The sequence below is a fragment of the Lepus europaeus genome, chromosome 4 (assembly GCF_033115175.1).
Source record: "Lepus europaeus isolate LE1 chromosome 4, mLepTim1.pri, whole genome shotgun sequence".
In the NCBI taxonomy this organism is placed as follows: domain Eukaryota; kingdom Metazoa; phylum Chordata; class Mammalia; order Lagomorpha; family Leporidae; genus Lepus; species Lepus europaeus.
Window position 1 is genome coordinate 50,940,542 of NC_084830.1, and position 25,358 is coordinate 50,965,899.

At 39.9% G+C, this 25,358-nt stretch overlaps 1 pseudogene; it reads right to left on the reverse strand.

The window, feature by feature from the left end:
- Positions 1–988: 988 nt before the first annotated feature.
- On the reverse strand, positions 989–24,227 carry LOC133758680 (large ribosomal subunit protein uL18-like; annotated as a pseudogene).
- Positions 24,228–25,358: the final 1,131 nt, after the last annotated feature.

Consider the following 25,358-nt stretch of genomic DNA (forward strand, 5'->3'; position numbering starts at 1 on the left):
AAATGTCTACATATCAGTATTGCTGAAAATATTGTTTTGGAAAACCTTGTTTCATACCTTTGTGAAACCAATGGTTACGAATATATACTATTATATATTTAATATCTATGATTACTTTAAAATTCATTATATATGGATATGATGGTCATTTTTCCATTCAATTATTGTTCATAGCCATTGTCTACATTCCTGCTAAAGTAGGATCTTTTTTGCTTTTTACTTGTTAAACTTATTATTCAGTGAAGTGCTAAAATAGTAAGCCTTTTTACTATAATGTAAATTTAAAATATGTTATCTAAAAAAACAAAAAAAAGAAAGGGAGCAAGAAAGAGGGTGGAGGGAGAGGGAGAGAGGAAGAAAATATCATTATGTTCTTAGAATTGTATCAACAAAGCACATTTAATCTGGTAAAAACTAATTAGAATTAAAATAAAATTTAAAAAATATTCATCACTGAAAAAAAAAGAAAAAGAAAGGACAAGTAATATTTAACTCTTTTCTAGGAAATGCTGAGTCTTCCACTTTAGGTGAATATATGAAATTATGGATAATTTCCTTACTTCAAGTAAATTGATACACAAGCTATTCCATTTGCAATTTAATTTTAAAGCATGTATCAAATGTACTAACAAATACAAGATATTTTTTAAAATTCAGAAGCTGAGAAGTTTCCAAATCTAAATAATACAGAGCTCACATTGCATAATCCTTGCTGTTTCAGTCTTCGCTTCTCTCCCTTGCCATGAACAACAAAGCCTGAAATCAAGGGCAAAGACTCAACTCAACAGGCACCTGAATGACAAAATGTGAGTGGAGTTTGTTATTTGTATTCATTATTTCCTTTGGCAATTTATTCAGGAAATATTTGTGTTTCCTTCCTACAAATCAGCACCCAATATTTGTTGCCTTGTGTTGCAAATTTCTCAGAGTAGCATTTTGTAACAATTGTTGTGTTTAGTGTTGTTACACGATTTTTTTTCTTGGTCAATAAGTTTATTGTCTTTATCAGAAAAATATTCATAGAAAATTGTTTAGCTTAGCTCTCAGCAGCAGGCTCCTGAGCTCTGAGGAAGCTTGCTTTCTTTTAAGCTACCTGATCTTTCTTCTGGGCAAGAGGCATTTTGGGACGGTTCCTCTTCTTCTTAACTTCTCTCTCTTTTTTTTTTTTTTACTTTTATTTAATGAATATAAATTTCCAAAGTATAGCTTATGGATTACAATGGCTTCCCCCCCCCCATGGCTTCCCTCCCACCCACAACCCTCCCCTTTCCCGCTCCCTCTCCCCTTCTATTCACATCAAGATTCATTTTCAATTCTCTTTATATACAGAAGATCAGTTCAGTATATATTAAGCAAAGATTTCAACAGTTAGCCCCCACATAGCAACACAAAGTGAAAAATACTGTTGGAGTACTAGTTATAGCATTAAATAACAGTGTACAGCACATTAAAGACAGAGATCCTACATGATATTTTTTTAAAATTGATTAATTTTCTATGCAATTTCCAATTTAACACCAGGGTTTTTTTTGTTTTGTTTTTGTTTTTTTTTTTTTTTTCATTTTCAATTATCTTTATATGCAGAAGATCAATTCAGTATATACTAAGTAAAGATTTAACTTCTCTCTTAAGGGCTTCTTCTCATACACTGGATTCTCTTGTATAGCCGCATGGGCTTTCTTATACATCTCCTCCCTCATGTCTGGGGTCACATTGTTCTTTATGTACTGAGAGAACTGTTTCTTGTAAGCACCTTCATCTTCTCCCATTAGGTAACGCATATAATCTGCAACATTCTGCCGCATAATGTGCTTCTGCTGTACTTCTGCATTAAACTCCTGGCTTTCAGAATCGTAACCAGGGAGCCCTTTGGTACTGTGAGGGATGGACAAGCCTCCATCCACAACTCCCTTCAGGGCTCCAAACACTTTATTGTCAGTAGTAGTTCTGGCAAGGCCTACTTCTAAATAGCAGGTGAAGGCACCAGGTTGACCATCAATGCTCTCCACATTGTATTTATCTCCAGTCACCTCCACTTGGCCTTCATAAATCTTGTCCATGCCAAACCTATTGAGAAGCCTGCAAGCTTCTCATATATATATATATATATATATATATGTATACAGCATATATATATGTACACCACAATTTTTATATTGTACATGGTATTGTACATTTATATTATACATGTGGTGTACACAATATATGTATATATATATATGTATACATACATATACATATATATATGTACACCACAATTTTTTTACCTAGTCATCAGTTGATGGACAGAGGCCAATACATTCTCTCACAACTACTTGACTCTGCCCTTCCATCAAGAAATTGGGTATAGCAATATTCAATTTAATGAGTTTGGCTATGTTCCTATGAAACTTTGTTTACAAAAACAAGTGCAGGCTGTAGTTAACTGACTTCTGAACTATATCTTTACTGCATTTAAGTGTAGATTTAACTGACACGAATTACTTATCACATATAAAGCATTGTGTTGATGATTTTACTTCTCTTGAAAGACCAGAGACAACAGTAATGACAGGAAGCAGAGAAAGGAATCGGACACCTCATTTGAGCCAGATGCTCATGAGGTTTCCTAGGTAAGCACCATTGTAACTGGATCAGAAAAGAGCCTTTAATTTAAATCAGTGGTCTTTAACATTTTCGGGGGTCGCAATACCTATGAGAATTGAATCACAATTATAGTGTCTTGTGTCAGAAAAACACACTTAAATATACACATTCTAAATATTGTACACAAATCCCAGGATATTGTGTCTTTTAAGCCTATTCAAAAATATACTAAATGGCAAAAGGCCTTGCTTTAAGAGTTTCAAGCTGAACATTTAAATTTTCGTTTTGTTATTCTTAGCATGTTAATTATTTTACTTCAGTGAATATTTTTTGTAAAAAATAAATTTTATCTGAATCTATTTTAATTACCTACTCCCATGGTGAAATAGTGGGTGGTTAATCTTTGTGCCAGTCATAGATCTCAATAACTTTGTAGTCAAAGTTCCTCTACTGATGGTGGTTTTTCTTCCTGTTTGTTACTAGGACTAAAAATAATTCTCTATGGCCTTGTGTACACACCCCACATTGTATGCCTGGCAAGGATTTCCTTTGGCTTGCTGCTGAGATCATTAATTACAGATAATAATAATGAGAGCAATAGTAATGAAGATAATAATGCAGTTGTTAAGTGCAAGGACTCTAGAAAAAAACTGAGTTCAAATATCTGCTCTCCCACATTCCAGCTATGTGAATTTGGGCAAGACAGGTAACTGTTTTGAACCTGTTAACACTTTGGATTTTTATCTTTATCAGGATAACAGTTCTGATCCTATATTTTTAGTGTTTACCGTGTACTAGATTCTTTGCTAAGAATACTCATCACAACTACCTTATAGGAGTTACCCAATTGTACAGATGAAGAAATTAAGGCACATATAACTGCCCAAGATCACACAAGTACAAATCAGTAAAGCCAAGCTTTGAACACAAATGGTTTAGAATAGTTTCATCTCTAAATCACTAGACTTGAATAACTTTCTAACTATATTTTATTGTAAAGGTAAGTTAGATAATATATGTAGTGGAGGGCATTTGACCTGCAGTTGGGAAGCCCACACACCATATCAGAGTGCCTGGGCTTGACCTCTGACTCCAGGTCCTAATTCCAAACTCCAAATGCAGACTCTGGGAGACAATACTGACAGCTTGCATGGTTGGGTGTGTGAAACCCATTACATTCCCAGATCCTGGCTTTGATGCACTTGCCATTCTGGGCATTTCAGGAGTGAACTGGCAGAGGGGAACTCTTTGTCTCTCTACCTCTCACATAATCAATCAATCAATAAATAAATGAGGCTGGTGCTTTGTGGCATAGCAGGTTAAGCCTACACCTATAGCCCTGGCACCCCATATGGGTTGCCGGTTCATGTCCTGGGAAAGCAGTATTAGATGGCTCAAGTGCTTGAGCCCCTGAACTCACGTCAGAGACCCAGAGGAAACTCCTGGCTTCAGATCAGCATAGCTTCTGCCATTTTGGTCATTTTGGGAGTGAACCAGCAGATGGAAGACCTTTCTCTCTCTCTCTCTCTCTCTCTCTCTCTCTCTGTCTCTCTCTCTTTTTCTTGTGTGTACCTCTAAGTCTACCTCTCAGATAAATAAATACAATCTTTAAAAAAAGGAAAAAAATCAATTTATAAAAATAAAATAAAAATAAATAAATTTTAATGATTAAGTAGATAATATATGGAAGTACGTATCACAGCACTTGATGCTAGTCAAAACAGTGTTGCCATATAGATATTTGAAGTCCATGTCTACTGTTCTGGTTTTCCAGCAGCTTTGTTCGGCCGAATCACCTATCTCAGGTTGTTGAGTTTCAGAGTACGCTGGCAGCTGCCTAAGTTTTTCAGAACACAAGTCTAGCCCATCCCATTCGAACACTAAAATAATCAGTGGTGATTTTTAGCACAGAAGCACAATTTCGAAGGATCGAAAACAACAGTAAGAAGCATATCTAACAACTAGAGGAACTCACCGAGGGAGAGTCCTGTTTCTGCTCGCTGGAGCAGTGACACGTTGGGCAGAGCTGCTTCTGCCAATTTCTGATTGCCAAAGAGTAGCTAGCTCTGTGCTGAATGTGGTTCCAAGGGACATTCCAGCGGACCCACGTTGCCAGGAAGCCTACTTATATCTCTGCCCAGCCAGTCACTAAGCTCGCTTTTCAAGGTGGCCAGACATCCTATGGAATTGCACTGATACTGTGGGAATTAAAAAGAAATGAACATATTTCCCCCAATTATTCACTTCAATGTGGTCTACTGTGGGTTTTGTTCCTTTGACCTGTTTTACAGTAATTCTCTACTTCAACTCTTATCTTTTGTTGATATCTAATAACTGACAAGACTAAACAAAATAAAATAAAAAATTGAGAACAGGATCTAGTGCTGTGGTATAGTAGAGTAAGCCTCAGCCTGCAGTGCTGGCATCCAGTACGGGCATCAGTTCATGCCCCAACTGCTCATCTTGCGATCCAGCTCTCTGCTATGACCTGGGAAAGCAGAGGATGATGGCGTGGGCCCTTTTCCCACTTAGGGACCTGGAAGAAGTTCCTGGCTCCTGGTTTTGATTGGCCCAGCTCCAGCTGTTGTGGCCATTTGGCGAGTGACCAAGCAGATGGAAGAAATTTCTGTCTCTCCCTCTCTCTGTAAAACTCTCAAATAAATGAATAAAATATTTTTAAAAAGTAAAAACAAAGAAACTGAGGTCAATATTCTAAATTATCAGATCTTTCTTCTTCAATATTCTCATGGATATGTAATTGCCAATCTGGCTTTACTATTTCATAGTCCACCTAAATATATATAAATATGAAATACTGTGATAACTGATTTTATTGAAGCCCTAACTGTGATCCAATCACAGAAAAATTAAAAACTACAGATTTCTGAAGTTTTTTGGTAAGTGCTTCCTAGTAATACAGGTTTGAGGAAGTATAACAATTCCCAGCAGGTGGAAGATCTCTGCACCACCCTGCTCCTGAATAAAGAAATAAATAAATTTTTAAAATTAAAATACATATGTATCAGGGCCGGTGTTGTGGCTCAGCGGGTTAAAGCCCTGGCCTGAAGCGCCAGCATCCCATATGGGCACTGGTTAGAGTCCTGGCTGCTGCATTTCCCATCCAGCTCTCTGCTATGGCCCGGGATAGCGGTAGAAGATGGCCCAAGTCCTTGGACCCCTGCATGCATGTGGGAGATCCAGAAGAAACTCCTGGCCCCTAGCTTTGGATTGGCACAGCTCTGGCCATTGCGGCCATCTGGGGAGTGGACCATCGGATGGAAGACCTCTCTCTGTCTCTATGACTCTCTGTAACTCTGTCTTTCAAATAAATAAAATAAATCTTTCAAAAATACACATGTGTCTTCTTCAGGTCTCTGGAGTCTGAGTCATAAAGTGGATAAAAGTATAAGTGTAAAAAAATATAGTAAACATTACTAAAAATGTTTTTTCACTTAATGATCAATGATACTGTCTCACTCAGATGAACCTCAGTTCCTCGGTCAGAAATAGAGTTTCCAAGATTTTTGGCAGTTCTTTTGTTGTGGAGAAATTGTACCTAAAGAAGACAAAGTAGAAACTGATTTTCCTCCTGAAACTGAGCTCCTTCCTCATATTTTAACTCTATCCAAACGTTTAGCTTTTCTGCACAAATGGATGCATTTAATTTTTTTATTCCTTTTAAAACAAAAACTGTATCACCACAGGAATAAAATTTTCTGCTAGTTTTAAGCAACTTAAAGTTACTGTAAAATTTGCCAAAAGATATGTTAATCAAAGACTGGTTTTTAAAATAAATATAAACAGGTTAATTTCCAAAGAGAATTAATGCTGTGGTGTAGTGGGTAAAGCCACCACCTGCAATGCCGGCATCCCATTCGGGCACTGTTTCATGTCCCAGCTGTTCCACTTCCAATCCAGCTCTCTGCTAATGTGTCTGAGAAAGCAGCAGAAAATGGCCCAAGTGCTTGGTCCCCTGTACCCACGTGAGAAACCTGGAGGAAGTTCCTGGCTCCTGGCTTCCGTCTGGCCCAGCCCCAGCCATTTGGCCATTTGGCCATTTGGGAGTGAAACAGAGGATGAAAGACTTCTCCCTGTATTTCCCTCTCCTTCTCTCCCTGAAACTCTTTCAAAATAAATAACTAAATCTCTTTAAAGAGGGACAGAGAGAGAGAGAGAGAGAGAGATTTAATCCAATTTGAATTGCTGGTATTTTTGTTGGTATAGAGGACATTTTTACTTCTTCTTTTTTTTTTTTAAACTAATTCATTAGGCTACACCACCAACCATAAGGTTATTTTAAATTGTAAAAGAGAAGTGATCTATAGTATTTGTGATAGATAAGGCTCCTGCTCTGAAAGAATTTTTGAGAATGCTTCAGAACACAAAGAAAGTGAAATAGACTTCGATATAACAGAAGTGCCAAGTAGGAGTGTGGCAAACTGACCTCATTATCCTTATAAAAGGTAAAGCTGCAGTTCAGAAAGGATTAGCAACTCACTCAAGTTCTCAAGCAGCAAGAAAACTAAGTTAAGATTCAAATACATCTGTCTAATGCCAAAGTTTACTGTATCATTTACTCATTCCACTTCTGGTTCACATTGTTTACTGCAAATTAACTTTAACTAGATATTCTTGCTTAAATATATTATGATAGTCATTAAGATATAGGTGACTAAAAGTATCTTAAATTTATTTTGGAATATGTGGAAAAATTTACATAAAGAACAAACTTTGGAGAGAGCATGAAAATATAGGCCACAGCATTCAGCATGAGGATAAATCAGAAGTAAAATAGCCCATTTCAGATTATGCCGCTTATTATATCAATCATCTAACAAGAATGAATAACTGTTAAAATAAAATTTTGGAGAAGATGAGCTAAACCTAATGGTAGAGGCTGTTTTGTAACATAAAGGCATTTTTTCCAATTAAGAAAAGTCTGAGGAACAAATAGCATGTAGGAAGAGTAAGTCTGGAAGTTATTTTACAAGATATTGTATTATAGAGAATTTTTGTTAATTAAGTAGATTTTAGCTGATCTTACTACCAAAAATGGTAAATGTGTTGATCTGTTTGACCACAGTAACTTCATCTTACTATCTATATGTATCCCATAACATTATGTTGTAAACCACAAATACACAAGAAAAATTTTGTATTTTAAAAAAGAAAAATCATCTGAAAGCCCAAGCTAAAACTTTGAGAATCTCATGGAAGTAGTGAGAACCTTATTAAACCACTACTGAATTCCCACTGGGAAGCTTGAGGATACACATTCAGCATGAGGATAAATCAGAAGTAAACTAGTCCTCTGATTGCCTACACTCAGAGCATAGAAGATGAGAAAATCCTAAATCTGTGATAAGGTGATCTCAGCTTGAAAAGAACAGTGTTGGAGGCCGGCGCCGCGGCTCAATAGGCTAATCTTCCGCCTTGTGGCGCCGGCATCCCCAGGTTCTAGTCCTGGTCGGGGCACCGATCCTGTCCCAGTTGCCCTTCTTCCAGGCCAGCTCTCTGCTGTGGCCAGGGAGTGCAGTGGAGGATGGCCCACGTGCTTGGGCCCTGCACCCCATGGGAGACCAGGAAAAGCACCTGGCTCCTGCCAGCAGATCAGCGCGGTGCGCCAGCCGCGGCGGCCATTGGAGGGTGAACCAACGGCAAAAAGGAAGACCTTTCTCTCTGTCTCTCTCTCCCACTGTCCACTCTGCCTGTCCAAAATAAATAAATAAATAAATAAAAATAAAAATAAAAATAAAAGAACAGTGTTGGGACAAGTGCTGTGGTGCAGCAGGTTAATGCCCTAGCCTGAAGTGCCAGCATCCCATATTGGCGCCAGTTCAAGACCTGGCTGCTCCACTTCCTATCCAGCTCTCTGCTATGGCCTTGGAAAGCAGTAGAAGATATACCAAGTCCTTGGGCCCCTGCACCCACATGGGAGACTCAGAAGAAGCTCCTGGCTCCTGGCTTTGGATCAGCATAGCTCTGGCCATGTGGCCATCTGGGGAGTAAACCAGTGAATGGAAGACCTCTCTCTCTCTTTCTCTGCCTCTCCTTCTCTCTCTGTGTAACTCTGACTTCCAAGTAAATAAATAATTTAAAAATAAATAAATAAATAAAAGTAGCCAGAGAGAGCCAGAGAGGGAGAGACAGAGAGAGCGAGAGAGATTTTCCATCTGCTGGTTCATTCCACAAAAACCTGCAGTTGTAATCACTGACGTCATAAATAAGTGTCAATTGTTAAATCAACAACAGGAGCACTGTGCACTTGCTCTCAGGTAGGACCTCTGTCACTAGAGAATTAACGGTCTTCAAATAGTACTTTATACTTTGTGTGTCTGTGTGGATGCAAACTGTTGAGATCTTTACTTAGAATAGAGTTGATCTTCTATATATAAAGATAATTAAAAATGAATCTTAATGAAGAATGGGATGGGAGAGGGAGTAGGAGGTGGGACAGTTTGGGGGGTGGGAGGGCAGGTATAAGAGGAAGAACTGCTATATTCCAAAAGCTGTACCTATGAAATTTATATTTATTAAATAAAAGCTTTCAAAAAAAAAAAAAAAAAAAAGCTTGCAATTGTCAGGACTGTGCCAGGCCAAAGCCAGGAATCTCAAATTTCATCTGAGTCTACTACATGGGCGATAGGAACTCCAGTACTCGCATTACCATCTGCTGTCTTCCAGGTACATTAGCAGGAAGTTGAATGAGAAGTGATGCTCCCATATGGGATACTGGTCTCCTAAGTGGCAGCTTAAACCACTGTGCCACAAGACCCATCCAAAGAAATTATTCATTATATTATATTCATTTAGGGGGCTGGCACTGTGGTGCCGTGGGTTAAAGCCCCGACCTGCAGCACCAGAATCCCTTATGGGTACTGGTTCAAGCCCTGGCTGCACCACTTCTGATCCAACTCCAAGCAATGAAAGATGGTCCAAGTGCTTGGGATTTTGTCACCCATGTGGGAGATCCAGAGGTTCCTGGATCCTGACTTTGGCTTGGTCCAACTCTGGCTGTTATGGCCATTTGGGGAATGAATCAATGAATGGAAGAGCTCTCTCTGTCTCTCCCTCTCTTTCTGAAACTCTGCCTTTCAAATAAACACATAAATCTGTTTTTAAAAACATTCATTTTATTTATTTATACATCAGGATTATGGGGGAGTGGAGAAAGACAGACAGAGAGAGAGAGAGAGAGAGAGAGAGAGAATCTTCCATCTGCTGGTTCACTTCCCACATGGCTGTAATGACAGGGGTTGGGTCAGGTCGAAGCCAGGAGCTGCATCCAGATTTCCCACATTGGTAAAGGGCCCAAACACTTGGAGCATCATCCATTGCTTTCCTAGGTGCATTAGCAGGGAGCTAGATAGGAAGTGGAGCATCTAGGACTCAAACTGGCACCCATATGGGATGCTGGCATCTCAGCCAGCAGGCCAACCTTCTACACCACAATGAGGCTCCAGAAGTTTTCTAAAGTACTTCCTTTATGTCTGAGAACAGGGTGAATATCAGTAAGTCAAGGGTGGATGTGTAATTTTCAGAGAAATCACTTGTAAGGCTATAAAATGAATATATAATTTACCAACTAATAGAGGAAGAAATTGGAAAAACAATGAACATAATTTAAAGCTTTATTAATCAGGGCAGCTGAACTGCTATAACAAACCACCTCAGAATCTCAGTATTTCAACACTAAAGAAGTTCATTGCTCATTGATGATATGGCCCAGCTGGCTTGATCAGTTTGGGAGTGGAGATGGTGGTTGCTGCTCCTTATGGTCACTAAAGAAGGCAAATTGTTTCCATCTAATAGTTGTGTTACCTTCAATTTGAGGCTCTAAAGATCACTACAGAAGCAGAAAGGACAGATGATATAATATGGAAGGGTTTTATAGATCAGACTGGGATTGACGTAGGTCACTCAAACTTAGATTTCTTTAGCCAGAACTCAATCCCAGAGTCCCATCCTATCTATAAGGAGGCTGGAAAATGTAGTTTAGTTGTGTTTCCAGGTAGAATTATTTTCTAAGAGTGTGATATTGTTTTTGCTGCAAACAAACAGATAATTGGAAGATAGTAGTTAAAATAAATTCATAATTTAAATTTAAACACTTTTAGTCAATTTTTAAAAAGACAACTGCCACTGGGGCCAATGTTATGGCAAAGCAGGGTTAAGCCACCATTTGCAATGGCGGCATCCTATATTTGAGTGTTGTTTGGAGTCCCGGTTGTTCCACTTCTAATCCAGGTCCCTGATAATGCACCTGGGAAAGCAGCAGAAGATGGCCCAGGTGCTTGGACCTCTGCCAATAATGTGGGAGACTCCAATGGAGTTCTTGGCTCCTGGCTTCAGCCTGGTCCAGCCTGACCAATGTGGCCAACTGGCGAGTGAATCAGTGGATAGAAAATGTCTTTCTCTCTATTTCTCTCTCTCTTTTTTTCTCTCTCCCTCTTTCTATAACTGTGCCTTTCAAATTAAAAAGAAAACTTAAAAAGAAAAGGCAACTGACGCTTTCTCAACCTGTGTTCTTACAATTCTCCTGAAAAACATACAAAAGAAGAGTAAAATTTTTGTCACACTGGTTTTATGTTTTACTCTGATTACAGCTGCATAAAAATACACATAAATACGGTACTTATGTAAAAGTACTTATGTGAAAACCAAGATTCAGGTCTAGCACCTCACTGTAACTTAACCTTGAGCAAACTCTCCCAGCCCCTTTTTTTTTCTGAACCTAGATTTTTTCCAGCAACCGAAAGGGCTGAGTAGGGCTTGATTACTCCATGTTTGATATGATCAGGCTAATATGGGACATACACAACATGTCTTGTATACACAACGTGCAAAAGAACATCTTAAAATCCTGATGTGTAATACAAATGTAAGTTAGCATATTCTCAATCTGATTCAAAGCATATGTGTTTTGGCTGGCGCTATGGCTCACTTGCTAATCCTCTGCCTGCGGCAGCGGCACCCAGGGTTCTAGTCCCAGTTGGGGTGCTGGGTACTAGTCCCAGTTGCTCCTCTTCCAGTCCAGCTCTCTGCTGTGGCCCAGTGGGGCAGTAGAGGGTGGCCCAAGTGCTTAAGCCCCTGAATCTGCATGGGAGACCGGGAGGAAGCACCTGCTTTCTGACTTGGGATCGCCTCAGTTCCAGACGTTATACCCATTTGGGAGTGAACCAGCAGATTGAAGACCTCGCTCAGTCTCTCTCTCTCTCCCTCTCTCTTTCTGTCTCTAGCTCTCCCTCTCCCATTCTCTCTCCCTCTCCCTCCTTCTCTCTGTAATTCTGTCTTTCAAATAAATAAAAATAAATCTTAAAAAAAAAGAAGACAGAAGACCGCGGCGGCCATTAGAGGGTGAACCAACGGCAAAGGAAGACCTTTCTCTCTGTCTCTCTCTCTCTCTCTCTCACTGTCCACTCTGCCTGTCAAAAATAAAAAAATAAATAAATAAATAAAAAAGAAAAAAAAGAAAAAAAAAAAAGAAGACTCACTACAGGACATGGATTTGGTAGAGATTTTAGAAATCATTTAAACCAACTGTATCACCTTACAGATAGAGACATTAAGATCTACAGAGGTGATTTGACTGAGGGCACATTGTTGACCAATGGCAGAGCCAGATCTTGAAGAGTATTGTCCAAGTTTCTGTGGTTGCCCATGGAGAAATGCTATGCTTGTGGCAGAAGATTCACTGCGAAAGGTGTTAAAAATATAATTTCAAGATTCAGTTCTTGCAGATTTTGATTTAATACATCTGAAAGGAGGCCAGTAAATCTGTATTTTTAAAGTAAATCAATTGCCATCATAAGTTAGTTGCTCCAAAGGAAGTTGAATTGTGGGTTATTTTAGCTGCTCTGGAAAGTGAGAATAGAAATTTTACCCTTAATTTTTTTTTCTTTGAAAAGACAGTTCTTTGTACTTCTGAAGAGCAGCAGGCCAGCCCTCTACCCATCTTTCACAGAACAGCTTAATGACAGTCAGCACATATTTAGCCAATTGACAGATTATGTGTGAAATCTGTAATTAGGCAGCTAATCTTTTTTGAAAAATATGTTATATTTCTAAGCACTAATATGTACATTTTCAAGAGACTAAATGCTAGGTAATATCTGAATGTATTTTTGTCTCAACTTTTTCTTTCCCCTAGAAAGGGCACTTCAGCTAAAAGAGTAATATAGTAAAAGATGAAAATATTTGTTACTTTACAGAAAATAATATAGAGGTTGAGAAGGATAAAAATAGAAAAACCAACTATAAAATCATACTTCAGAAAGCTGGAAAATGGAATCAAAAGATAGGCTTATTTTGGTGCAAAAATTTTTTTGAAATCCATACATAGTTGATTCACAGTATGCATTTTCCACGAACTTTTGAAGACCCCTCCACATCTGAAGCATATACATATGTAGGATATATAACCCCTATGTCTCCACCTCCCACCATGCGGATACCTAATTCATCCCATTAGCGGTTAGGTCATCCCCGGGGACCTGAGCTTTACATTTGTGAGCGAATAGGTCTGCCCAGAGGGAATCTAATGGGATTCTGGTCTTCTGTGTCCTCCTCTTGGGGCAGTTAGGGAGAACAAAGGGAGATGCTTAAGGAAGTCAGAAAGGCTTTCTCTGGAGAGGAAGTGTTTTGAAGGGAGTTTCCCTTCTACTGAAACACCTTCACCTTGGGTGAAAGTGAAATGTACTCACCATGTGTAGTGACTACAGCAGACCCAGGCCAACAGTATTCACATTTGCACATTTGCATTGCATACTCCTAGTTTTTCCTGAAAGCCTAGAAAAAACAACTGTGCTTTTTCTTTTCTTGTTTGACCTTTCTAACTTTCTCTCTCTCTTCCCTTCTCCTTCTCCCTCTCCTTTTCCCTCTCCCTCTCCTCCACCTCCTTCTTCTTCTTTTCTCTCTCTCTCTCTCTCTCTCTCTCTCACCATATCGTGTTGTATGTAGCAGGTTAAACTGCTAAAACATAAGGAAGGCCCTAAGAGAGAGGAGACAGGGGCCAATGGTAAGGTATAATGAGGAAAGCCGCCACCTGCAGTGCGGGCATTCCCAAATAGGTGCCAGTTTGAGTCCCGGCTGCTCCACTTCTGATCCAGCTCTCTGCTATGGCCTGGGAAAGCAGTAGAAGATGATTCAAATCCTTGCGCCCTGCACTCATGTGGGAGACCCAGAAGAAGCTCCTGGTTCCTGGCTTCGGATCAGTGCAATTCCATCATTGCGGCCATTTGGGGAAAGAACCAGTGGATGGAAGACCTCTCTCTCTCTCTCTCCCTCCCTCCCTCTTTCTCTCTCTTCCTCTCTATAACTTTGCCTTTCAAATAAGTAGATAAATCTTAAAAAAAAAAAAAAAAAAAAAAAAAAAAAAACAGGTTCTCTGCCACCAGTCAGCGTTGTTTAACCAAGATTCTTCCAACTCTTTCAAGAAGAAGTTCAGACAACTTCTAAGGGGTAGGTGTTCAGCTTCATAACCCTACAGAGGAACTCAGATTTCAGTGGACTGCCAAATTCCTGTGCCATTTGATTCCCAAAGGGCTTCCTGTTAGAATCAGATCTCAGTGGAACTAATTTGGAGACTGTTTTTAATTTTTTTCTCCCCTTGGACTTGCCCTGAGAAGTTTAGGAAGAGGAACAAGATTTTCATCGGTGTTTACAACCCTGACTCCAGAGACTTGAATTGTAACTTCTAGAGGGGCAAGGAAAGTCCTAGCAAGACCCTTGAGATGGGCCCAGACTTATGTTAACCTGGACCACCAGGGTTCAAATCTTGCTTCTGGTATTTACGAGCTGTAAGGCCTTTGGCAAGTTACTCCAGCCCTAGGCTGTTTCCTGGGGACAGAATAGTACCTCTTTCTTTCACTGTTCTTGAGTCAATGACGTAATATTTGGAAAGTGCTGCTTAGGACATAGCTTAGTGCATATACTATGAACTATGATGAAACAGGGCTTTTCCTGCCTTTGAAAGTAATCTCATTCCCTCAGCGAGGCTCTGGAGTTGGGTCGTGGATTTCAAGGGGTTAACATGACGTAGGAAAGAGAAACTTGGTGATAACCAATATGAATGAAAGAATGAACTGGTCTTTTCAAATAGTTGAAAGGCTCAGAGATTTCCGCAAAATCCTGCTAGTGAGGAATAAGAGTTGCTCTCAACCGGATGTCCCAGGTTTGTGGTGGGTTAGGGACTGGGTGTCAGACTCAATTTTGTTTAAAAAAAAAAAAGATATGGGGAAAAATGTTATAATCTGTGTAAATAAAGGCATGTGCATGTGGTAGATGAACTAAGTGAAATAACCTGGGCGTATCTCTGTTCTCTGCACATTAACCAAGCTTCATGCACATTATACAAAGTGCTGAAGGGGTCTCATCAACAATTTAGTGTCACTCATAGGGTCCATCTAAAGACAAATGTTCAAACTGCTTCTATGTTCACATAATTCTCTGACAAAAGTGGTTTTCAAAAAGTAAAAATTTAAAACTACATTAACATAGACAAAAAGGGCTTTAATTGGGTAACTATCAGATTCCACTATCTAAATGAATTTTCCACTCTATTAAAATAACAATGATTTAGACTTCAAAGCAAACTCAGCTAGTTGTTTACCCTGCCACTCTAAGTATGTCTGTAAGATATCTCGATCTTTTGTTAGACAAATGTTACTGAGCTTAATTTGTCTTTGTTCTTTTTAAAAGTCTCGATTCACAAAGAACCGGGAATGCTTTGAATCTGCTCTCTAATACAATCCTATTTTATACCTGTGTGAAGAAATGTCTAATTCTGACTGTGTACAAATAGATGGAATACACAAGTGAATGTGAAGATGTTAAGAAGAGGTTGGAGGAAATTGGAATACCAAAAAGCTCTAAGGGAATTGTGGAATATTTATGAAAATATGTGATGCATTTTGAAATGCAGATGTCTCTGGAACTGGAAATGTATTCATAGGAATGAAAACTGTCTTTAATAAATCTTCTTAATTAAAATCTATTGTTCCGAAAAAATATAAATCCTCCTTCAGTATTAGGAACAGTAGCAAGAGGTGGGGGAAAGTATGGATTCAATCTGATTGCAGCAAAGAATTGTTAGTTTCTGGTTGCAACATTTTCTTTTTCTTTTTTTCTAAGCTAAAGGAGTGGCACTTTGGTAGACTGAACATAAATTATTTTCCATCACTGTATTCAATGAGGTAAAAACAATGGAGGCTTCTAGCACAAAAATACATCCAACTACTGGTAGGGAGAGAGCATTAGAATCACTGTGAAACCACATGAACATTTTTTTCCCACTGCAAGGGCTGGGAATGGGTGCTATCCTATTCTAAAGATTCCAATCCTGGGGCCAGCAAATGCCCTAGTGTTTAAGATGCCAATGTCCCAGATTGGAGTGCCTGGGTGTAATTCCCAGTTCTATATCGGACTCCAGCTTGCAGCAAGTGCAGACCCTGAAAGAAGAGGGAAGGTACAGTGATGGCTCAAGTAATTGGGTTTCTGCCACTCACATGACAGACTCCTGGGTTCAGCCCTGCTCCAGCCCTGAGCATTGCAGGCATTTTGAGGGAATGAACCATCCAATGGGAACTCTTTCTCTCTCTCTCTCTCTCTCCTTATTTGTCTCTTAAATAAATAAATGTTTAAGAAAAAAAATTGGCCGGCGCCCTGGCTCACTAGGCTAATCCTCTGCCTGTGGCGCCAGTACTCGAGGTTCTAGTCCCGGTTGGGGCGCCGGATTCTGTCCCGGTTGCTCCTCTTCCAGTCCAGCTCTCTGCTGTGGCCCCGGGAGTGCAGTGGAGGATGGCCCAGGTGTTTGGGCCCTGCACCCGCCTGGAAGACCAGGAGAAAGTGCCTGGCTCCTGGCTTCGGATTGGCACAGTGCGTAGGCTGTGGCGGCCGTTTGGGGGGGTGAACCGATGGAGGGAAGACCTTTCTCTCTGTTTCTCTCTCTCACTGTCTAACTCTGCCTGTCAAAAAAAAAAAAATCATTATAAGAAATAAGCCTGGCTTATCCTTCCTCAATATTCAAATCTCTGTAAAACCCAAAGAGAATGCTTAGAAATGAAAATGTCTACATTATTGTATGTATGAAAAATATATCAATTTATCCTTTCTTCCTACTCTTCAACTCATTAAACTTTAAAAACACTAGGCCTTTGAGTTAAATCAGTGCACTACGGCATCATTGTCATAACATATCAATAGGATGAAGTAAACTAATTCCATAAGTAGGTGAGTTGAGGTGCCCAGAGGCTGAGGCCTGCCTTGCACAGTAAGCAACATACCGCTGTTAAGGAAGAACCCCCGTTCACTACGGTGAGGGGAAGCAGCTTTGGAGTGGCTTATGGCTAAGCACAGGGAGGTTGTAATAAACTGCACACCTACAATTCATTAGTATGTAGTATCTTTCCTCAGTTATACATTGCAGATGGCAGAAATTCCTAGTCAAACACTAGGCAAATAGAGTCACAGGCAAGGGATAGCTATCACTGATCCTTCCCAGGAGAGTAACAGATGACCTTACTCTGCCTGCAGTGATCACCCACTCAGGGCTCAACTTTTGAAGAACGTCTGCTCTTATTTAGATAAACAGCTTTGTGACTGCTTATTTTATTAATGCCTGATAATGGGCCTCCATTGCAGATTGCAGGTGCTGCAACAGCAGCTGGGGATCTTAGGAACCTTATTCTGTGCTCACGCCTTTTGTGTGTGTGCGTGTGAGTGTGAGTGTGTGTGTGTGTGTGTGTATGAGCTTTTCTTCTGCCATGGATACAAGGTCTCTCTCTCTCTCTCTTTTTTTTTTAACTGTGCTGGAACTCTTTCCTTTTTTTCCATTTTTTATAAAGATTTATTTATTTACTGGAGATACAGAGTTATAGACAGAGAGAGGGAGAGACACAGAGAGAGATTTCCATCCACTGGTTCCCTCCCCAAATGGCCACAATGGCCAAAGCAGGGCCAATCTGAAGCCAGGAGCCAGGAGCTTCTTCCAGGTCTCCCACATGGGTGCAGGGGCCCAAGCACTAAGGCTGCAATAATATTTTTTTGTTTCTAAAGGCTGGGATAAGTTGTGCTGATATTGTTGTTACATGAACTCAGTACAGAGTTTCACACCCTTCTCTGCCCACCAGACTGTGCCAGCTCTCCTGAAGAAGTCCACAGGCATGGCTTGTGCCTAGGTGACTGGCTCTCTCTCTCTCTCCTGGGGTCTGGTCTTAGTGCTCTGAAGATTAGCTCACTATCAACTTCCTTGGGTAGCCACCTCTCCACTCTTGCTAGTTTTGTTTGTTTTTTTTTTGTTTGTTTGTTTGTTTTTTTTTTTGAGATTTATTTATTTATTCGAGAAGCAGAGAGAGGGAGAGACAAGAGATACTCTTCCATTAGCTGGTTCACTGCCCAAATGGCTGCAATGGCCAGAGCTGGGCCAATCTGAAGCTAGAAGTAGGAGCTTCTTCCAGGTCTCCCACACAGGGCCCAAGAACTTGGGCCATCTCCTGCTGCTTTCCCAGGCCATCAGCAGAGATGCTCTACCAGAAGTGGAGCAGTCAGGACTTGAACCAGCACTCATATGTGAAGCTGGCACTGCAGGCAGATACTTAACCTATTATGCCACAGTGCCAGGTCTTATATGGTGTTCTGAGTATTTTGTAAACACAAGAATGCTGTGGTGCAAACTGTAATAGCAGGGCTCTGTGTATGTTGGGAGTGTTCAAAAAGTTCATGCAAAATGCATATTATGAAAAAAAATGTGCCTGGATTTCAAATATTTTTGCAGCAAAATAAACTTATCTTTTAAGTCTGTTTTCACTGGTTTAAGGAAGATGGTAGGGAATGATGTCTTCAATGCTTCCTGTCATCTCTAAAACCTTCCTCCTGAGAGGGTGGCCCACCACCCTGGGCATTATCTGGATGCTTGTTAGAAATGTAGAATCTCGGCCTGCGCCGTGGCTCAACAGGCTAATCCTCCGCCTTGCGGCGCCGGCACACCGGGTTCTAGTCCCGGTCGGGGCACCGATCCTGTCCCGGTTGCCCCTCTTCCAGGCCAGCTCTCTGCTGTGGCCAGGGAGTGCAGTGGAGGATGGCCCAAGTCCTTGGGCCCTGCACCTCATGGGAGACCAGGAGAAGCACCTGGCTCCTGCCATCGGAACAGCGCGGTGCGCCGGCCGCAGCGCGCTACCGCGGCGGCCATTAGAGGGTGAACCAACGGCAAAGGAAGACCTTTCTCTCTGTCTCTCTCTCTCTCTCACTGTCCACTCTGCCTGTCAAAAAAATTAAAAAAAAAAAAAAAAGAAATGTAGAATCTCTGCTGTGGCCCAGGAGTGCAGTGGAGGATGGCCCAAGTCCGTTGGCCCTGCACCCGCATGGGAGACCAGGAGAAGCAACTGGCTCCTGGCTTGGGATCAGTGCGGTACACCGGCCACAGCGGCCATTGAGGGGTGAACCAACGGAAAAAAGGAAGACCTTTCTCTCTCTCTCTCTCTCTCTCTCACTGTCCACTCTGCCTGTCAAACAAACAAACAAACAAAACAAAACAAAGAAATCTCAGGCCCCAGCTCAGACCCACTGACCTGGGTTATGTATTTTAACACAATCTGCAGGAGCTTAGTCCATAAATTAAAGTTTGATTTATACTGCTTGTAAGCACTGGAAGATATTTACTCTTCTCTTCTTGGGAGAAGATGATTTAGTTTGAGCTACAACAGTGCTACAGGGCATGTATGTTTCAAACTTTAAAGTATATACTAAGTCCCTGGGGATTGTGTTAAAAAGCAAATAACTATGCATATACATATAGTTGTGAAAATATTTAATAAGAAATATTTGTGGAAAAATTAAAGATTTAAAGATTTGAAGATTCAGGGCCAATGTCAGTTTAGAAGTGAAGGTGATTTTTACAATCTTTTATTAAGGCATCGTATTTGTACACCTTTATTGGACACATGGCAATGTTTCAACATAAGCATACAGTATAAACTGATCAGATTAGGCAAGCAGCACCTACATCTCTCCAGCCTTTCTCCATGTTTTACCAGAAAATATAACAAATCAAAAATTTCCATCTTGTAGCAATTTTTTCCTATCAAAAAAAAAAAAAAAAAAAAAGAAAACTGGACTAGACTGTAAGCCACGTCCAGTCATCTGGGCAGGTGACATCATTGATTCTGTGGTTTTCCAGGGGCCTAACCTAAAGGGCCTAGTGATTAGATGATTTCCTAAAAAGGCACAGATGAAGTCTGCTGGGGAGAGGAGAGGCTTAGACCAGGAGAAAGAGCTGGACCTGTATAACAGATCTGCCTTTTCTGACTATGTTGCCGTCCAGTTGGACAATTGGATCGCTCGGTTGGTGTCCAGCCCTATTAAGAAAAAATAAGTAAGAAAAAAGTAAGCACTGTGAAAAATAACTTCATGCTGAGCATGATTAACCATAGGCCATATTTGTTACAGATTTGTTGGCCAAAAATTTCTTCTCTTCCCATTGCTGTGTGTGCTGTGAGCTAGTTGGCGGCTGTTTTTCTCCCCAGAGGTGGATGTACTACAGTGATGTGGTGACTCCTGTATGGAAATAGTCTTATGAAGTGATATGGGATTCATCAGACTGGAGTGCTTTATGGGGTACATTGATATTTTTAAAGGATTAGGAAAATGGGATGATTAAAACTGTAACATATGCCTCTCTTAAAGGGTGGATTTAATGCGGACACAGATACACTGATCCTGCATAAGTAAGGCATACATTTCCCAATAAAAATGATTCTTTACTAAGTATAAACATCATTTAAACAATCTGGATTATATAAACTATCAATGATATAATAATTAAGTGGGAGAATGAGAGCATGCCCCAGACAAGTTAAACAGCTTGTGAATTTTTACTGCATATGGATGCACATGTGGACTGAAGAGTCCATGTTTCAAACTACTACAGAAAACTAGGAGGAAGGAATTATTTGTCTCTCAGATATGCTGGCTTGAAATTCCTTTCACATTTTGTTTAAAATTTTCCTGCTTATTGTAGAAAGCAAATTGAATCTTCAGAAAAATTTGTGGTCTACAACAGAATATAAAAGAATTTTATGCACACTTAAAACAAAACCACATAGAAAAACACATACCCCCCCCCCACACACACACCAAATTCATCAGATTTTGGGAAGAACTGAAACACAGATATGAACCACAAGAATATTTCTTTCCTCATTTTCTTCTTCTTGGTGGCATTGAGATTTTTAGTTTTCTTAATACCTCAGTCAAAAAGAAATCAAATTTGTGGTGTTTTGATTCATGTAAACCAGACATCTAAATGGAAACTTTTGACCCTTTTATTCCTCCTTCAACAAATATTTATCAAGCATCTAATATGTGCCAAGCACTGCTCAGTGAACAAAATAAAAGTCCTGTCTTTGTGTAGTTACAGCACAGTAATTAGACAGAATAATACCAATTTTAAAACAGACAGCATAAAAGAAAAATAATTTCACTCAGTACATTTAGTAACAACGTGAAATATAGAATTTTACTGGGAGAGGTTATATGATTTTATTCGGGTTTATCACATTTTAAAAGTCAACTTCCAAAAATGGGAGTGGGAAATATTCAATTTAAAGGAGAAACACATGAATAAGATATTTTATTTGGCATCATTATTTTTCATGAATTAATTATAAAAGGTCACATGAGATAATTACTAGATTACACATAGTTGTACACATAAAAACACTTGCATACATATGCCAAGTATGCGTGAGCGTGTTTTATTTCATGCAATAGATGTTATTTTGCAAAGTTTAATGTGTCAAAACCTGACAAATACAAATATTTAGATGCTTAGAGGGTAAAGTTATTTTTTAAAGAAGACTAATATGAATTATTTTTGTAAAATTTTCCAAACTGAATTCTTTTTTTTGCAAATTAAATAAGTATTTGAAATCTCACAACTTGGGCTTTTAGGATGCAAACTGATTTTAACAAAGTGTGGAAAAAGCATCATAATTATCTGAACATGCAGGCATCAACAATAAAAGGCAAACTCATTGTTGGTGGGATTGCAGGTAAATCACACTAAACTGATCACTCTGAGGTGTGATTAGAGTCTTTTTTTTTGTTTTTTATACATTTTTTACTTAAAATCTACTCATTATTTTCCAAATAGCTAAGGTATTTATACCATACATTGAACATGCACTAAATATATGACTATGTGGCTCAACTGCTACAGAATAAAATACAAACATCTTGGAAATTTTTTCAGGGTGGGGGGAGGCTGTGGAATCTACATTCCAAAATGAAATATTAAACAAGTAAGTAACAAAGTTGCAAAGATTTGGAACAAAACATGTCCATGTAGTGCTCAAGGTAAATTATATGAAATTACACAGCAAAAGAGAAATTGCAAATAGTAGGTAAGTCTAAATTTATGAAAACTTAATTATGGCTTGCCATTCTTTATGTTTACTATATTCTATTTTTCACAATACAATAGTAAATAATTTTTGTTAGGAGTAAGTAATGTGGTAATTAAGGATTTTTCTCAACCTAGTCAAACAGGAGGACTTTTTCAAGGAATAGAAAATCACAGCTTGGGAGTCATTTAAACTTTAAGATGTATAAGAAGGAATTTTAAAAGTGCTAATTAAGCACTTGTTAACATTTTGTATAGGAATTCCTTTTGGTGAGACGTGAGTCACACATCTCTGAGCAGGTAATAAGTACTCAGCTGAAGTTCCCATTGAAGCTCTGCTTTTTCATGATTGGTTTAAGAGAAAACAAAAAGCATCCTTAGGCAGCATTACTGAAAAAATAAACCTGCAAATTAAAGAACTCTGTGCTTTTACAATAATGAAAATTTAATGATGTGAGAAAAAAATCTTCTGAAGTGTGAGAAAAAGAAAATTGCTTGTAAGGGCTTTTTACAGTTTAACACATTATTGTGTATTTTGTTTTTCAATTTAATGGTTTTGTTATGGTGGATAGGTGCCTACATTTCTAAGCAATTTTTCAGTTTTTTTTTTTTTTTTTTTTTTTTAAGCAACCTATTCTTGAAGGTACAGCAACCTGATCCCTCTACCGAGGGTACAGACAGGCTTACTCTTCACCCCTCAGAATGGTTCAAAAGACTGTATCAATTAGTTGTCTACTGTATTTTGAATGTTGAGTCACATATATCCCCTCCTCCGCCTGCAAGGCTAAAGCAACCAAATATTTTGTGTACCTACACTATTTGCAGGTATTTCAGATCCGTCTGCTATTTGGTAGCAATGAGCTCCTACTTTTTCACTTAATATGCTTTATTTTTCTAGATTTTGTAGTTCAAGAATCATCTCATGCTTGAGTTGGTCCCTATAGTTACTATTTGCTCCAATTAAAAGAGGAGATAATACGAGGATTAACCCTACAGAAAAAAATATGAGCTACATTTCATACAAGACTTTCAAGGGTGGTAGAGGGACTTGGGAATACACGGAGTCATTTTTCCTGCATCGGCTCAAGAACTGTGTTTTCAGCTGCTACTATTAGAATTTCTTTTTTAAAAAGTCTCTGATTTAGTGGCAGATTCTATCTAATATAAAGTTAAACTGGGTAGAGAACTTTTGTCTTAAAAGAATTATATCTAATAATGACTACCGTTTCTCCAGAAGTATGACTAGCAAAAAGGAAGATCCTAGAGATCTGTACAGTCTTCTAAAATATGTCAAGCGCTCATGAGGATAGCCTGAATGTATAAAACTCTGTTTTGATTTTCTGGGAGTTACTCTCTGTGAATTTAAATGTTTAGAGTTCTTCCAATAATGTCATACTTAAACAGGGACTACTTTACAGTAAGAAGAAAAATATGGCATAGTGTGTGTGTGTTTTATTTCATTCACCACTTTTTATTTCATAAAATAGTATTGATTTACTTAAACTCTAAATGTACAAATAGGATTTTAAAACAACACTATTCACAATACTGTTTAAGAATAACAGCTTCACTGCTTCCTATTTCACCATTTAACTAATTTTAAATAAAGAGAAGTGTACTTGTATGATCCCAGAATCCAAATGATTGGTTTTCAATTTGGGGGACAGAGAAGGTAACACAGAAAATAGAATAAAGTATCAATATATTTTTTATTCTTTTAAGAACATAGTAGGCTTTGGCGATTTCATACACAAAGAAGTTACACTAGTGCAGTGTGCATAAGATTTCATATTTTAAAATTGTTAATGGTATTAAGATTTGCAAGTATAGGGGAAAACTGTCTTGCAGAAATTACTATAGAATGTACACCTTGCTAAAATTGAAGATTCAAATTAAGAGCCTCATAATATCAAATACCAAGACGTAACATTACAATTCATTAATCCATTAGAATTCATTAGACAAATGTCCCAAGGAGAGGGCAGAATGTACAATGAGTGTTTTCTGGCAATGAATTGCTAAAAATTAGTTGAGTCTGAAAAGACTGCAGCATTAGAAGCTCCAGCTGGGTTTAAGAGGATGGGGGAAGGGATTTTCCTCACTATTAAATATCTGAAGCACCACTTCCAAAAAGAAAACCTACCAATGTCTCCTCAGTTTTCCCAGCATCGGGCCCGCTCGGACGCAGGCATTTCTTCTTTTGTAAAGAGGAGATTGAAAAGCAAGCACACAGGACTTTTCCCATCGATTTAGGCCAGTTGGGGAAAACATGGTTCAGCATAGGATTTCAAATGGTTGCACTAAATACAATAACATTTCCAGTCGTGGCACCGTTCCATAGTAATTTTAAAAGATTTCATTTTACTTATCGTTGCAAGCCATTATCTGATCATATTTGACCTACATATTAATATTTTCATTATGATTCAAGCCCTTTTCTGCTCTGTACAAACCGTCAGTCCTCCTCACTGCGAGATTATTTATTTATTCTAGAAATATCTGGAATTCTTTCACCCTATCTTTTTTTCCTCCGGGGACTCCCTCCCCCCTCCAAAGTATTGATATTAACGTCTGGGGTTGGGGAGGGGGGAGGGTAGGTCCAACCAAAACGAGAGATAGAAAGAAGTCCCTCCTAATGGAATACTACGGGAGAGGCAGAAAAACAAAGCGGGGGGGGGGGGGGAGGTAAGAGAAAATGATAATTGTTTTCTCTAAGGCTATTATCTAATGCGAAAGCAAATAGTCAGCCTGGAAATCAGCTAACAGAAGGGGATTAGAGAGGAGATCTGAGAGTGGCTTGATTTCTAGCAGAGCTGTCTCTCCAGCCAGTGATGAGACACAGGCAGGGCAGCCAGGAGCGCTCCAGATGGCCGGGGAAAGTGGTCGTCTTGGGTTACTGCAGGGCACTCGGGCCGCGGGAGAGCAGGCGGCCCGGGAAGGCATCGTGAGGGAGCCAGCCCCATGTCCAGCCTGCCCTGCAAAGGCTGAAGCCAGGAGGGAGGCCGCCCGCCCGCGCGCCCCAGCGAGCCGGGCCTGCCCATTGTTAACATATACTTGACCTCCGTGACCCCCGCACGACACAGATGTCTCCCACCTCCACCTCCCCCCCCCCCCCCACCCCGCCGCGGGCCCTCCTCCCTGCACCTGGTAGCGGCCGCGCCGCCGCCTCCCTCCGGAGCGGCCGCGGCGCCCCTGGCGCGGGCGCGCGCCGGAGCCGGCCTGGTGCGGGCGCTGTGGGCGCACAGCGCGCGGCGCTCCTGCTCCCCGGCGGACGCCCGGCCGCCCTGCAGATAAATGCGTCGCCTTCCTCGAGAGTGAGCGAGGGCGGGCAAGGCAGACGCAGACGCCGCCTGTGACAGTGGCAATTCCCTGCGCC